Genomic DNA, 17,569 nt, shown 5'->3' on the forward strand with positions numbered 1-17,569 from the left:
GGTAGTGGCTTCTGACCCACTGCTTAAATTAACTCATTTAAATTCACAGCAGAAATGAACCGGACCCTCAGGAACCTGAGGTTTGAACATAAAAATTACTTCAGCGGCTCAGTGTTTCTCAACTCTTTAAAAAGTGACTGCATTGTACCAATTAAAATCCTAGCAAAACCTCCAGCACAAAAATAAGTATTGTCAAACAGTAAAAAGAAAACATGATAAAACAGGTGAAACCTAGAAGTTAGTAAGGCATGTTTGGGGTAAATGTACCTCTCACCACCTCATCAAGGCTTCTGCTGCAGAAAAAACATTTACACACATATTTGCGTCTCAAGAAGAGAAAAGCACAGTCCTAAAGCCAAGCACACAGTGGGTATTTCTGTCTTTTCCTCTATTATTTCATATAGAATTCATTGCAACCATCGGGTGGGAGACACTCCAGTAATTTCAGACAGCCCATTTCAGGGTGCTTTTAACCATGCACCCCTCCTGCCCCACTCGAGAGGACATCTCTAGGAGTAACACATCCCACGGCATGTGTGCTAGGACGTGGTGAAACCTGCTGTTCAGGGCATGGGCCAGAGAACCTGCAAGAACCTCTTAACTTTGCAACAAAACACAGGAATGTCTCAGCCTGCTGTTTTCTGGCGTGCATTGTATCTGTGCACCAAAGGGGCAGCTCAATAGTCACCCCAGGAAGGAGAGGTGAGCTTCGCTCGCCAGCCAGTGCAGCGTGCTTCCAGGTCACTGCATGCAAGAGCCTAGCCAGGCTGCAACGCCACACTTGCCTTCACAAAAAACAGGGCATAGACACATTTTGCATATGAACGCTCTCTGCATTTCAGAAGTCCCCAATATTTCTTCTGACGCAACTATTTTTATTTCACTTTCCCCATCTTTCCCAGCATTATCAATTAACCCAGTTTATTGTTATCAAAACTTCTTTGTAACACTGAATGTTCTTTCAAATGTGGAGCCCCCCACCCCACCCACGCAGGAACTTCTTCCAGAGACACCCCAAGGGCACGGTGCTGTCCCTCTCAGGTACCCTGTGCCCCTCCAGGCTGGCCATGCTGAGGTTGCTTCAGAGCTTGGAAAGGTCCAGGAGCTCAACTCCACAGGGTACCACTGACAGTGACACCAGAAGATGCTCCACAGCACACTCAGATATGCTGGGATATGCTTGCACAACTGCTGCCCGTCGCAAAACTTTTACTACAATGAGTTGGGAGTGTCCTGAGACTTTCCACTTGGGTAAAAATTTAATGGCTAAACGCAACACTAGTTCAGCGAGTCACTCACACGCAAGTTTAATGGAAGCCTGTGAATACTTCCACCAAAATCATAGTTCGCTTTCATGTTAATTTAAGTAAATGAGATCACTCATGCTTTAACGTTAAGCATATCCTTTAGTACATTGATGGACAAGACCATACTGCTTAAATCCATTACTTTTTTACTTACAGTATGTTAAATATCAGGAAATGTGATTGACATTGATCTATAACAGTATTATTGCACATTTCACTGCTATTTTCCAACTTACTCCTGTGTACCCACTAGCATCCTAATGAAACAGTAATACTGCTTGTCTTTTGCCATGCACAAACAGTAGCTTTAATCTAATCTGAAAAATACGTATTTGGACTTGCTGGCAAGAGAAACTTTCTCAGAATGCTGCTGAAGAACTACGCACACCAGCAACTCCCTCTCCACCTGTGCACGGGTCCATCCAGACTTCTGGGATCAGCGGGAACTTCAGTTGTCTGAGAAACAGAAACGGTCATTAGCACTTTCAAATACTGGTGCTGTGACCAAATCTGGTTGGTTTCCAAGATTAAAAAAACCCAAAACACATTTGTAGAGTTTAATACTTTCCCCTTATCTCAATAACAGATGAACATGTTAATAGCACAAGGCACTCTTAGGTAAATATTTAATTAAGCTCCAGAAAAAGAAAGCAAATGTGTATCATTTACCTGACAGATCAGATCAACCATTCTATTAGTTTAATTAGGCATATTTTTTTAAATAATTTGTTATGTAACAGGCAATTAACTTTGTAGAGCCCCGATACATTGCCTGCTCAAAATCAGTGAATTTTATCCCATTGACTTTGATGGGCATCATCCCACCCTCGAGCACAGCTTCCAAAATCCATCAGTGAGCAAAACAGCTGAGCCCTTAGGAACAGCACCTGGGGGACTGGGTGATAGCTCTGAGCCCACCTTGGGAAAGGTGACAAAGCCAGTGCCTGCAGGCTTGGCTTCAGCCCCATCCTGCTCTCAGCTCTCTTGTAGACACCCACAAGCCCGGTAAAGCAGGGTAAAGGGCCAGAGCCCCACCAGTGAAGGGCTCTGCACGGGGCAGCACCTGTGGGGAACTCTGCTTTCATGAACAAAGAGGCATTACTCACGTAGCTCCCTGTTACAAACTTCATTTATTAACCTACTCATTTGCTGTAAAAGTCAGCTAATTAAAATAATACATGTTGTCAAGGCCCCTTCCACTAGCTCATGGTCAGTGCTAGGAGATTTACATGCCAGTAAAGGTTTTCACACTTCTATACCATACATTTTTATTTGAGGACTATAGATGCTATTGTCTTGGGCACTCTAACACATCATGTAAAATAACACCTTTCAGGGCTGTGGTTTGAGCACTAACCTTCTCCTGCACTCTGTGCCCAGGAGGGAGAGCAGAGGGGGAAGGGGGCATCACCACGCCAGCACCCAGTTGCTGAGCTCTTCCCTCTGGATGCCAACCACCCAGTGCCAGATGAGAGTCTTCTGCCATCCCTTCCACACACGCTGAGACAATACACACAATGTAACCCACTCATGGTGCCTCTTTTGAGTCATGTTCTTCAAAAAACTTTTTTTTTTTTTCTCTTCAGGCAAAAGGAAGGAGCACCACACTCCAAAGATGACCAGTACTTTCCAGCAGCACATGGAAATACTGGCTTCATGGCCAACCGCCCCAATAACACCAAAGGAACTATTTACATGCTTACAGTCAAACATATGTTTTTGTGGTGAGCCGAATTCCTGCCCGGCTGTCCTTTCTGGTACTCTTTGCTGCATTATCCCTACTTTTCCCTCAAGCCAAGCATGCCAATGAGCAGAGGGCACTATCAGATGCTTAAAATAACATGAGAATAACACGTACCTCAGGGCTGGGGTACTCCTCAGCTCTGTCACCATCCCAGACCAAGCCCCTGGGCACACTCAAGACTAACCCAGAAAGTCCTGCCTAGGCAGGGGAAGCACTGCCAAGCAGGAAGGCACTCCTGGGCACGGAAGGGGAGAGCTTTGGGGATACAGTAGGGCACGAAAGACATTAAAAGGTACGTAGACATTGTTCTACATACCCAAGCATACTGTATCAGCTAGAGATTAAGAGACTTAACCTCACAGAATAATTCTGCAAGATTTGCTTAGCCTCCAAAATGCTTAGCCATCTCATTTTTGGCTGAAAGCTCCCTGCCCTTTACCTCGCTTCAATCCAAGCCCATATAATACTCAAGGTCTTCCACCAAAGTTAAAAGTTCTGAACTCTGATCAGAAAATGGCAAGCAATGGCTCTTGTGCCTTATCTTCAGGGGTCGTGTCTTAGCTTTCGACCAATTTTCTTTGTATTTAGACTTAAATGTGCAAACTACACTATATTACTCTGCAAAACATCAATGAGAAGGCTTAATTAAGTAACACTGACAGATAAATCCATTTCTTTCACAGTAATCAAATCAAAGCAGGTTGACATAACACAGGAACTTAATACAGTTATTCCCTTGTAATTGGAAAAAGGCCCTTTACTTCTCATTAAAGCAATCTTCTGGGTATTTGGCATAATAAGAAGGCTCAGGGCTTTAATACTGCCCTATAAAAGCCCCAAGATACAGACCCCTTAAGCAAACATGCCAGATTATCTAATTCCTTGATCATAGTGGAACATGTAGTTATTGTTTTAAACTACTAATTCTTTATCTCAGCTACAGACAAAAAGAAGTAACTCAGTCTAAAACATGTCTCTCAAAGCTCTATAAAAATGCTAGTTCTAGCTGGGGGAAAAAGATGCGTTTTCAAAAATACCCTGGATCTTCAGCGGGGAAATGGAGAGCTTAGCAAGATCAAAATTGTTCTTGAACATAAACAGTTATAAAAAGCAAATAATAAAATGAAGTTTTACTGCATTTGTGAATTTACTGGAAAATATCTGTCAATGGAAGCAGAGCTGGGCAAAGCCTTCCCACTGCTGCTGTGTTGGTACCACAGCTGTCTCCCACTGCCTGCAAACCCTCAGAGAGACACAACTTCGGCCTGTGAGCAATTCAGAGTGTCACTGGAGTGGGTTCAGCGTCCACACGATGAGTTACACCGTGCACGGGGCTCTCAACCGTTCCATGTGCCTGTGGCCACAAAGGGGTTATGCGGTGGGGTACAGCACCGGGAGTGCTGGGCGAACAGATGGGTGTCTGCACCCCGCATGCGTGCTCCTTGTCTCTCTTCGTATTGTAACAAGTATTGCGTAAGCATTACCCAGTGAGCTCACAACAGCCAAAAGCCAGCTAACTTCTGTTCCCCTCTAACCAGCTCCCAAATCAACAGCACTTCTCCCTCAGCAGCAAAAGAAAAAACCCTCACTAATTGCTACCTAGTTAATCTAGCCTAGTTTACTAATAATTTAGTATGACAGATATTGCAAGAAGGTTTGTAAGCTCCTAAACCTAATTCCAGAAATTTATTAGGTACCCTGTAAGCACTGCCACTTCAGTAATTAGGACAGTGAAACCCTAATGACACCAAAGTCAATGCAAAATTCTCTGGTAACTTAATTCTCAGAGCTTGGATTCATCCCAGAGCGCATAAACTTGAACACATATGTAATTTTCTCCAGAATCTAGCTCCTGTAAATTAACCTCACTTAATCACACGCATTAGGCAATGCGACATAAAAAGCAAATCATCATGGACAGATTTGGTCAGTTTTTCAGAACGTGATTCATACATGATTAACACAGTGTGATTTACATAACTAAAGCCTCACTTCCCATCTCACAAGTTTAGGTAAAGTAGTAAAACTGGTGTTTAAACAGAGTCAAACCACCCTATTTTAAACATTAATAACCTGGGAAAAGCATGTTCAACTGAATCTAGAAAAGATGTTCAGTGCTGTAGACTGAGAATGGCTGGATTCAAAACACACTACCTCTATTAATGGTCTGGAGAAAAAACAACTGCAATTCACATGGGTTACACCCCTGTGTTGGAAGGTACTGCAACTTCAGAGAGGCCACCAATGCTTAAGGGTGCAGGGAGAAATCAGAGCACTGATTTTGGGGCCAAAAGCTGCATTTATGCAGAGAAGCAAGTCCAGAAAGCCTCTGGTCAAGCAGCCATCTAACCCTAAAAGTACTTTCCTGCAAAGAACAAGAATCTTGTTCCAAGGTTCCCTTGCCCTCTAGAAGACAGAGGGGTGCCTTGGGAGCCCTCAAGCAGGGCACCAGGCTCTGAGACCCTCCAGCAGCAGGGCTGAGAGATGCTCGCACTCTGCCCAGATGTCCTGGTGCTCCCCATTTGCTCAGTAGACTCCAAACGTGCCCAGAAAATACAGAGAGGACCGAGATCAGCAAAAGCACAGCAGATACGATCACAGTCCACCATAAACGTTGAGTTCTGAGCACTCCATCATGCAGGTGACCACTATTACAGCACAGGTGGTGTTGGAGGTGTACAGAAGCATCATCCCGATCATTAGGTGTCTGTAAACAGCCTCCATGCTCAGAATCTCAAATGAATAAAAGTGCTTAATATACACGTTCCAGCTCCAGCAGAATTAGGTAACCTGAAGGGCAACTTACTGCCTAATATATGTAATTTCAAATTACTTTCATGGTAGGCTACTAGCTCTGACAAGTTGTGCTACTCTCTCGGGGCAACACCTACTTTATTTTAAGGGGCTGTGATACATAAACAAGAGGCACCGTGTAAGGCTACTTGACCTTGGTCCTAACACCCAGGCCCTTAAACTTTCTTTAGCAAAAGTTTCATGGAATCCCTTGAGGTGCTCCGAAACAGAAAACAGAATTAGAAAATTAGTATTTTTTTCTGGAAAAACACCCAAACCCGGAAAAAAACCCAAAACAAACTCCTCTTTGCAGAAATAATCCAAACACTTGGGAAATCATCCAAGACTGTAGCAACAACACAGAACAACAAAAATTTTCCAGATGATTCTGGAATACAATTTTGGTTGAACCTCCCACCGCCTCCGATAACAAACTTGGGCACACACAATACAAAATCCTAGAATCATAGGCTAGGAAATTATACTCTCATGGTTTCCTCTAGTGAACAGCATCACAGATATCACCGGCATTTTGCTCATATGGGGGGTGTGTGTGTGTGTATAAGGGGGTGAGAAGAAAAAAAGATGACTCAGGCTAGCAAAACTCAGGACTTAAGAACTGTTAAAAAAAAAAAAAAGGTGCAGTTTGAAAGATGGTACATATGGAAAACCCATGTAAAAAGAAGTACACACCCAGAGTTGGACACTGTAAGAGTAGCTAGCAACTAGGTCAGCTAATAGAAGACAAATGAGCACAGTGGTGGATCTGGTCAATTCCGTAGGAAATCAGACCGCGAATGTCCATTTCCCCACCATTCATCCACACATGCGGCTTAATCACATGAGAGCAGGAGGCTGGGATTTGCACCAGGAGAGCATTTCTGGTTGCCACCATCAGTCTGAGCAGTATTTTGAGCAATTTTGTGGGAAAACAGGCATTCAGCTAACCTCATACTCAATCTGATATTATTTTCAGGGCTGTTTATTAAAGCACACAGATCACTAGCCCAATCTTTCCGCATAAAACCAGTGCATACTCACAACCTCTTGCCATATGATATGATGGTTTCTAGAGTGTGAAGGTGTCTCATGGTGCACTCCAAGAACCTAAGCATCACTCCACCCATCTAACACCATCATCCCAGCACATGTGCAAATACACAAGTGAAGTAACCTGACCACTATGCTCATGACAGTAAATGGAAGGAGAAGCACGTATATATACACATACGATTTTTTTTTTTAAAATGTTCAAAGAGCAAAGTGAGCAGAAAGGGAAAATTCAGTTTTCCCTGGCTAAACCTTGCTATCAAAACACAGGGAGTTTTACATTTCAGTTAAGACCAAAGCTCCATCTTTATTATTTGTGTTCTTTTAATTCAGAATTAACAATATTTCACGTTTAGAACAACAATATTCAGAGAAGCAGCACAATCAAAATCATGACATTTAACAAATGTAATACAGATACTGAGCGAGTAGGCTGTACTCAGAAGTGTGCCTGTGAAAATCTGGCCTTTATCTATCAGCTTCAGAGCAAGAACTACACAACTCCACCTCTTTAACTCACTGTTAGGCCATATTCTTTTAAAGGATCTGAATAAACTACATATCAAACCAACAATAATTCTTGAAGAACAGTTATTTCATGTGCACAAGTGCAAAACAGTATTTATCAATATAATTATTTGTCTTTGTGGATCTGAAATAGAATTGCAGTACTGTAATTCCAAAATACTGTAACAAAGTTGGAAAATATTTTAACATACAAGAGCATAAAAATGCTTAAACTTAGGACTTTTTCCTCTTTTGTGAAAGACTCCCTGAAATACATGATTTAAGTAGAGTGCTGTGTTCTCAGATTTACCTATACAGCAAATGGGACCAGTTGTGGATGACCAGAGTGAAAGGAAAACGTTCCAAACACTTGTTGGTGAACTCTGAGTCAAATTATTTAGATGACTTTCCAAAGAAGAAAGGTAATATAATATGGTCAAAATTAAGACATTTGCTTAACCTCCCCAAAAATGCTGTAATGTGTTTGCATTGGGAAAAGATGCCAAGGAAAACAGCAGTTCCTTCCCAGCACTTGACTCCTGCACATGAAGAGTGGGTGTCTTCTGGACACCATCCTTGTGTCAGGCAAGCCCTCCAGAGCCAGGGGAGCTGGTGACACACACCAGCCTGCCATCCATCCCAGGCCAGGGCAGGCAGCCTGCCAGTCCCAACCCCTATACATCTCCCAGCCTTCACACACATCTGCATCCACACCTGCTCACACAGAGGGCTGCAACTCAGAGGTGGATACACAAGGTTTAGCTCCTCCAGAAGTAAAGAGCTAGAGAGCAAATGAAGAGGTAACTGGAGGAAACATAACAAGGTCCAAGCCTTTGTCCACCAGAGGACTGGGCTGGCAAGGGTTTCTGGCTCAGAGCATCATTTCATTTGTACCATCACAAAATCAGAGTACTGTGTAGTTACGCACTGCGCTCTCCTCACTGGACAACTGGAGGGCACAGAAGGCACCAGAACTGCAAAGGAAAATCTAGCGGTGAAGCTGCTACAGAAACATGGCAAAGGTGCACAGAGATGGTTAACCAAGGTAGCTGGGAGGGGCACAAGTGACAGCTGAGGAGGACAGGAAGGGTGGCCCCAAGCCTTACTGGGGAAAGGGTGTTCAGAGCTATGAAAATCCCTCCCTGGACTAGCTTTTACAGCATCAGTTTGGGTGATGGAGAAGAACAAATGGATACAGCCCACCCTTGCCAGCAGCAGATGACACAAACAGTCAGCGTTAAAGGAAAAGCCAGACCCTGTTTGCTATGGCATTAGGTCAAAAAAGCTGAGGGCTGCTGTGCTGCTGGCACACTGAGCGCTCCTGGAACACTGGGTGCTCCCTCACAGGCCCGGACCACCGCTGGGTTAGTGGGGTGGGTTCCTGATACGGACTGATTCCCGAGGGGTCCTCAGCACTGAGGTCTTTGAAGAAAGTTGTTTGAAGAAAGGAATAATGGAAAGGGTGTGGATTATAAAACATCAGCTGCTTTTTTTATATAATTTTAAACAGAGAGAGAGTCTTAGATGCTAAAAATAGAAAATTAAAAAAAATACGAAAAATATGCCAAAATCCTGAACGTGTGTGGCAAGCAGCAGTCTGTTTGCAAAACAGGCATTTCACTTCAGCAGTAATTCAGCCAGTATATCTTTACCTGCATCAGTAAACCTTTTTATACTAACCCTGAGTGTTGCCCCAGAAGAGACTGCCAACTGTGTTGATTTGCTGACACGATCTAAAATACAAAGAATAGTAAATGGAGAAAGACAAACATCTTGAGATTTGAATTTTATCTTCAAGGGGAAAAAAAACCCAGTTTTTATATTAAATAGTATATTAACCAATGAAAGTAATTTTATAGGGGATTAAACATTCAAAATATCCTCCAGTAAGAAGGAAAAGGACCAAGATCCCCATAGGAAAGAGACTTTTTGTACACACGCCACACTGACATGCGATTAGCATTTCTCATTCTACGAATTACAGTTGTGTCAAAAATGAGAAGGGTGGGAAATATCCTAGACTCTAATTATAATTATTATCATACTTAGGCAAGTATGATAAACAGATACTTCGGGATTGCTGTTTCTTCTTTGTGCTCTGAAGGACCTTACAAACAGTACGTCAGATACCGCTAATACAAATTAAGATAAACACACCCATTTTGGGGATTGAGACCTTTTCTGCTTGTTTTTCAAAATAATTTCTTTTTCTCCGAGTATTATGTTTTTTAAGAACTAAATAAAAAGTGAGCTTAACAAAAACCCGACAAAATACAGAAGGATTAAAGAGCAGTAGATCAAGGGAAGAATAAGCTGGTCACCTGGACATTTAATAAACTAAAGGATTGGCAAATTTAGAATGCATATCCATTGATGCAATCTTTTCTGACTGTTTTGCTCTAAATATCATCAGGTCGTGATTAAAAAAAAAACAAAACAACAAAAAAACACCAAAAAACCCACACACACACCAAAGACAGACAGGGAGGTGACGTGGAAGAAAGGCATATGAAGCTTGAAGGTGACAGTAGTAGTCAAGGACGGGCTTCATCACGAGAAAGGAACCCGGAGATGGAGTCATGAACAAAAGCACAGACTGAGAAGGGCCATGGAAACCAGCAAAGAAAACTTAAATATGACATGGGAAACAGTGGGGAGACAATAAAGGGATTTATGAGGAATCAAACGTGGTTTTAGTATCAGACAATAGAGGGAATGTTGACAGACTGCAGACGCAGGATAGGGAGAAGTTGCACCAAGTTCAGGCAGCAGTTCGGGCTTGAACAAGGGAAGAGGAATAGACAAACTGTGAATCCGCGCACCTCCAGCATGTGGAAAGTTGCATATAATTATCCTTTCCGTGACAGCAATGTAAAGAAAGCACAGATTCCAAATGGGAAATTCCTACTACTTATTTGACGAACAATTTACTATTGGTTTGCTCAAGGGATTAGATACAAAGCTTTAGATTTTTTTTTTTTCTCCAAAGAAGTAGGACCAGCTGCCAGATATATACAACACACTTCAATCGCTTCTGTTAAAGCCACAAATAATTGGAAAATTCATTTGAATCAGATGGTCATTTTATTTTCTGCCTGAATTTCCAAAGTCTATACAAATATCCACAGACAGTCTGAGACACCACTTGACAGCATTTGCTAGAAAACGTCAACAGTGTAAACAAATCTAAACTGTTCTCAATCTTAATATTCATAACAAAGAACTGCACTGTCCTGCTGCTGGATGAGGTCATAAAACCTCACATTGTATTTATTAGAGTTACATAAGCTATTTTCTAACACACGTATGACATAGACTTTGTGCTTGTAAGCACAGATGACTGTCACATATCCACTCCATTTGCGTAACTTCGGCATTTAATCAGTTCTTAGCAGATCTGCTGGAAATATAAGCAGATAGTAAGAAAATAGGTTGTAGTTATATTGCCCTTTCCAGCTTATCAAGTTGCTGAAGGTTTGATTTCATTCAAGTTTTGAATAGTGTGGCACAGGGAGTGCCACGGGGGAAGGGTTTTCTGAGCAAAATGAGTCTTCTTTTTTACTGACTTTAACCTGAGAGGAGACAGTTTAGTAGGAAAGTGTCTGTTTTCAGGGCTATTTCGGTTATAAACTGAATGTGGTTTATAAACTGTGGTTATCTATTTATGAATGTACAGTAAGCTAATTAGTCTATTTTAATGTTAAAGTACTGAATTTTTACTTGAACCCAGTAACACAGAACACTCTGAAGTTAATCGCACTGCTCCAGGCACAGTGCGTATGTTCTACATCATGACCTAGAAATATGTAAGGGCAGATTTACTTAAACTCTCATTGTAGTAACAGATTATGAAGGTCTAAGTATGAAACAAATGGACATTTCAGTTCCAAACTAGCAATGAAAGCCAAAAGGTGACGGTGGAAACTTTGATTAAAACCTACTGAAGGCCAGGCCACTTACAATTAGATGGCTAACTAGGAGACAGCTGTGGACTTCCAGGAGGGTCTAGTATGTATTCTCACTGTTGCCTGTCACTAACTTCAGCAACACTTTTCCCCTTTTCAGTCCATCCACTTCTCCCCCAGCAGTGCCCCGACACCCTTGCGTGCCACGCAGCCCCTCCAGCACTCCACCACAGCACATCTGAAAGTACTTCAAGCAAGAAGGACAGAGGGCTCATCTCCATACCTGTAAATCTCACCGTCATATAGACTGTCCGTTGTCTTCCCTTGCAAATAAGATTTTTTTTATTTATTCGACCATTAAACTCTGCCTCACCCCCCCACCCTGCCCAATCTGCTCACCAAGCTTCTCTGAAGCCCTCTGCTTCCCAAGGCTGGGACAAAACACTCGGGTGCTCATCTCAGCTACGCAGCACTGAGAAGGGCTGGTGACACTGAGAGCCAAAGGTTACCTTCTTATTTTAACATTCGCTTTGTTCCCTTTCTGGGAGAAATCTGCATTGAGCTTCTAAATAAATAAATGCTCCAATTATTTTTTTTTGGCACATGTTTGTGTAGTCTTGAAAACAGGAGCTTTATAAGGAAAATCAGAATGCAGCTAGAACATTCTGATTTTCTGAGAGATACAACCACATGATGACACATAGCGCAAACAAAACACGTTTACATGTGGAAGAGAAAAATCAATGCAGAAATCTAACTTAGGCACCCAACACCAAATGAATAATGCCCTATTTACCACCTTCAATGATTATTTTTTTTTAGACACCAAGTCTCTACGAGTGCCACCAGTCAGATATACAGAGGAAATGTATTTCCTTTTTTTTTTTTAACAAGTTATGTATACTTACATAATAGCACTCCAAAAGTGTGTCGTATAAATTATGCTTCAGATATGGTAACATTTAGAGAAGATACTGTCATACCAGATAAGGTGCTCAAATGCTCCAGGTGACTGAGCAGGATGTGCAGAAGATGTCCCAACTTCCAAGCCACAGCCCTCCTGCTCCCAGAGAGCCATGCCAAACGCTACCATTGGCTTAGGCACTGGTCACCAGAGTGTTTTCCCCAAGGAAAGGCGCCTGCAGCAGCCCCGGGTCCAGCCTGGTGATGCGCAGCAGTGCCTGCACCAAGTGGGTCTGGGCTTTCCTTCAGTGCATGGACAGTTTTTTTGCCAGCACAGCAGTAATACCACAATACGTGGGTTACAGGGCCAAGAAGTACTAGCAAACCCTGTGCTTTAGCAATTAAAGTGAGATAATTGATTCCTAAGGTTTACATCCTTAACGTGAACTCCCTGCACAAGGACCCCAGATCCTTTGGCAATGCAGACACACGCACAGAGACCATGCAAGCGCAGGGCACAATGACTGCACACGTCTGGACATGACACGTGGGCAAGAGCAAAAGTCCTTCCTCCACACTCCAGCAGCGGATTTCTTCCCACAGCTTATTTTCGAGCGTGTGGTCCAGTATTGTCAGGGACGCACTGTTTAAAATGTTGGCTTTAATTTAAGTATTAAGAAAAACAATATATGAGGAGTTTGATTTACAGGAAGCACCCCCCTCACAAATTGCTAAAATACGCTGAATAATAGTATGGAACAGCATTTAATAATTTGCTACCCAGTTACACTGCATTAGTAATCTCATTAACAGTTGGCAGCAACGCTGCAATATATCACAACAATCTGGGGAGGGCACCAGGGCTCCCACAAGGCAAAGGAAAAGAACAACCAGGTTAATGCTCTGCTCATATACATGGAGGAGATTATTTCAAGGAATAAGTCAGCCCAGTAATTTATAGCATCATGTAGACAACAGCACATCTAGCACACGGTAAGTACTCTCAAGAAATCTATCTGCCCTGATCTGAAAAGAAAAAAAAATGCCTGAAACCAGTCTTAAACTTGACGTAGGCAATTTAACTACACAATTTTATATTTAAATATAATATATTTAAATAGAAGAGACCCACTGCCTTCAGTGGAAAGAAGCAGCAGGGCCTTTTCAAAATTAGGCAATATGTTTAGGTGCTGAAATATCTCATTAAAAACTTAATCCAGGCACCCTCAGTTGACTCCAGGAATTTCTGTAACAACCAGGGTCCTGGCATCTAAATAGGACTGGATGAAATCTGACACAGAAGAGCTTTTTCCTATGTGTTTTTGAGTAACAAATACCAAAGAAAAAGTATTTGTTTTTACTCATGTGCAGTTGTGCAGTTTTGCTTTGACTTAAACTGTCCGTAACTACTGTTAAAAGTTGACCAGTGGCTTTGAGGTTGTAGAAGAAAATACATGAAACTCCTAATTAACGGAAGTAATCCAGTGAGCTTCATTCCTCTTTTCCACCTGCAAAATCTCAAACCAGAATTTTAGCTCTAAATAGTCTGTCAAAACTTTGGGGAAAGGGGTTAATTTTTCAGCCCTCTGTGCTGTCACTCTTTTGAAGCGTTGCAGCATTGCAAGGCTGGAGGGTCTTGGGCCATGCCTGGCTGCTGCCAGCTGCAGGACCGGGGGAAAGGAGCCACGCCCACGCTATCGCTGCGAGACCACAGCGGCCAGCACAGCCTCAGCATGATGTGGTGGCACCGAACCTGCCAGCCAGAGCCCAGGAACTTCCTTCCCCTCTGCTTCACTCATCTTCTAACCCATGTCTGCAGCCTCCCCCTCTGCTATGAATCACTGCTACTTCAGCGGGAGCTCTGCTGTGTGACTCAAGGGGTGAAGGCTGGCTTCTTACTTTGTTATAAAGAAGAAAAATTAAATAAAACCGAGCATTAAAAAAAAAAAAAAAAAACAGCAGACTTTCCTCCACTTACAAGTAGGGACTAAATTCAGTGATCAGTCCATTCCCTTTGAATGGGCAGCTCAGAATCCAGGAGTGCATCTGTTAGAGCCATTCCTATATATACTTCAATATGATGTTATCTAAACCAGATTATTATTTTTTTTCTTTCTACAGACCACACCAGCAGCTGGGCTTTGTACCCCTCTGGCCAGTACTTGACTGGTTAATTCCCAATATTTATGTTTCTTGGGAACAGAAAGATTAGTGAGGAATGTGTAACTGGAAAAATTTGAGGTAAAAAAATAAAGGACAGAAAAAACAACCAAAACACAACCCCGACCAGTCCAGCTCATTCTCCAACTGACTGTTGGAAAAGTCACAAATTGTACCAACTGCAGCGAATAAAAGATACTGTCCTGATTGCAAACCATGCAGATCTGATGAAAGGGAAATCAAACATAAACAGAAGAAAAACATCTAATGAAAGTAGAGGACATTTTCTGCTAAACTTGTAGTCTTTGGAGAAGAGCGCTTTAATTTAAGCCTACTTTAGAATGACTTCATCTATATGAAAATTATATTAAAACTGCCCTAGATGTATTTGCATTTAAAGTGTATTATGACAGCCCTTAGCAAACACTTTCTATTTACTGGACACTCGTTATCATAAAACAATCCATATGTTCCTGGGCAAAGAATATCAACTGACAAGGGAAAAATCTACCAGAAATCAATCCTACAGAAATTTTAAGTGATGTATTACACTGTACTGCAAAAGGATTTTTACAGCAAAGCGAGTGAGGTTGTCACGTTTTCAAGGACATGCTGTGACTTCACCTGGCTTAATCCACCCAGTTTAAGGCAGCGTTTGGCAGTGAAGATAAACCACTGGTAAAAGGTTAGTGAGGGCAAACTGTGGGCTGTAGTGTCATGTCTGGCCAAGGTACAAATTTGGGTTTGTAGCAACCACTGCCATCCCCAAAGCCTTTTAAAATTCATTTGTCAACAGTTCATTAAAGCTGCAAATTTGAATAGGATTAATTTGATGGACAGGAAGAGGCTCTAGATACAGTTACCCATGCTTAGGCAAGTTGTTGGGGTATATTTTCTTTCCTTACTTTCACTCTCAGGCTTGAATTCACAAGGAGAGAGAAAGGGATTCAGATACTTCAGCCCCCGGTGCATCCTCCCTCTGACGGCTATTGGAATGCAATGTTTCACATTTAATTTTCAATTTTGCAATTCCCCACAACTCTCATAACTGGAAAACACGAACCCTAAAAGCCTATTATCTGCATGCCCCAATTATTTCAGTGTCCTGGATAAGAGCTCCTCACTGCAGTAGATGTAAATATATCTTGTGTAAAGAAAAGAGAACTTATACTTAAACTCAGGCATTCAGCAAAGTTTCCTGCAGAGCAGCCCCAGGTGCTGCCTTGCCCTGCTCTCCTGGGGGCCCAGGTCGCTGCTGGAGTCTCCACGGAGCCACAGTCACTCAACCCCTCAAGATACATGCCAACCTCTTGGGGTCTTGGTGCTCCAACCTGCTTTCTGTCCTTCCCTGCACTGTCTCTGTGTTCCCACGGGCACGCTCAGCGCAACGTGCTGTGTCTTTCAACACCAATAAAGCAGAGAGGAAGCGATGAATGCACGCAGGAGTCCAGCGATGAGCTTTCCCATGCACGTACAGAAAAAAGCTACCAAATAAAGCATCTACATTTAACTACTGCATAAATGTTCCAAACGTGCCAAAAGACAAGGTAGTCATGCTCAACACTCTTCTGAGATTTGGCTTCATTCATAATGTTACAATACTGCTAAGAACATGAATTTCTATTTTTCTCCCCAAAATTAGTATTTCCATTGAGTTTCCATGAAAACTTTTTAGAATTCCTTTGATCTTGGGAAGAAATGGCTCCTACCCTTCCTTGTACACTTGGTTCTGAAGCTGCCCATGTATCTCTTATGAAAAGTCATAGAGATCCAGTAATATATATTAATGTGTTTCACGTACCTAATTTGAAAAATATTATAGGATCACAGGATGGTCAGGGCTGGAAGTGACCGCTGCAGACCATCTAGTCCAACCCCTTGCTCAAGCAGGTTCTCCTAGAGCAGGTTGCTCAGTCGTGTCCAGGCAGGTTTGGAATGTCTCCAGAGAAGGAGCCTCCACCACCTTTCTGGGCAGCCTGTCCCAGTGCTCTGTCACCCTCACAGTAGTTTTTCCTCATATTCAGACAGAACTCCCTGTGTGGCAGTTTGTGCCCTTTGCCCCTTGTTCTGTCACTGGGCACTACTGAAAAGAGCTTGGCCCCATACTCTTGATTGAACAAAAGCATCTTATCATTGCTCAAGATTCATCTCTTCTGTCCTTTTTATTATTATGCTCTGATACAGTAGGCTAGATTTTGCTTGAGCTGAAAACCCCTCCTTTCTAGAACATGTGCTCGAGTTCAACAAAGTTGATATTGAAGTTATTGATGTATTAGAAACCACAGAAGCACCTGAGAATGGTCACGTAGGAATTAGGGCTTCTCCCCCAAAAAGGTAGCAGGATCAGTAGCCCAACTGAAGTGCACCTACACTAATATGGGCAACACACAGGAGGAGCTGGAAGCACAGCAGGAAAACCATGACACAGTTGCCATGAGAGAAATATGGTGGGATGACTCACACAACCAGAGTGCTGCAATGGATGGCTAAAAACTTCCTAAGGGAGAAGCAAGGAAGGAGAGGCGGTGGGGTAGCCCTGCGCGTAGGGAGTGTTTTGATTGTCTAGAGCTTAATGATGGTGACGGTAGGGATGAGTACTTACAGGTAAGAGTCAGGGGGCAGGCCAACAAGGCAGAGAGCACGGTGGGGGTCTGTTACAGACCACCCAACCAGGATGGAGAGGCAGATAAAATACTCTATAAGCAGCTCAGATAAGTCTCCCAATTCCTAGCCCTTGCTCTCATGGGGAACTTCAACTTACCAGGTGCCTGCTGGAAATACAACACTGCCGAGCAGGAACAGTCTGGGAGGTTCCTGGGGTGTGTGGAAGAGACCTTCCTGACACGGCTGGTGAGGGAGCTGACTAGGAATGTGCCCCACCGATGGCTGGAGATCATGTGGGGCACAGCAACCACGAGATTATGATAAGAGTTTTTGTTTCTCGGAGAAGGAGGGGGCTCAGCAGAACCACTCCCTGAGGGCAGACTTCAGCCTGTTTAGGGGTCTGGTGGGCAGAGTCCCTGGGGGGCAGTCCTGGAGGGCAATGGAGCCCAGGAGGGCTGGACATTCTTCAGGAAGGAAACCTTAAAGACGTAGGAGCAGGCTGTCCCCAAGCACCAAAAGACAAGGTGGCAGGGGAGAAGACTGGCTTGGTTGAACAGAGGCTGAGGGGAGACCTTCTGGCTCCCTACAACCCCCTG

At 43.0% G+C, this 17,569-nt stretch overlaps 1 protein-coding gene across 11 annotated transcripts in view; it reads right to left on the reverse strand.

The window, feature by feature from the left end:
• The window catches only part of LOC129782764 (transcription factor 4-like), a 150,133-nt gene that overhangs the window by 72,323 nt on the left and 60,241 nt on the right, over positions 1-17,569 (reverse strand). The gene's annotated exons all lie outside the window — the stretch shown is intronic.

Source organism: Falco peregrinus, chromosome Z, assembly GCF_023634155.1.
Source record: "Falco peregrinus isolate bFalPer1 chromosome Z, bFalPer1.pri, whole genome shotgun sequence".
In the NCBI taxonomy this organism is placed as follows: domain Eukaryota; kingdom Metazoa; phylum Chordata; class Aves; order Falconiformes; family Falconidae; genus Falco; species Falco peregrinus.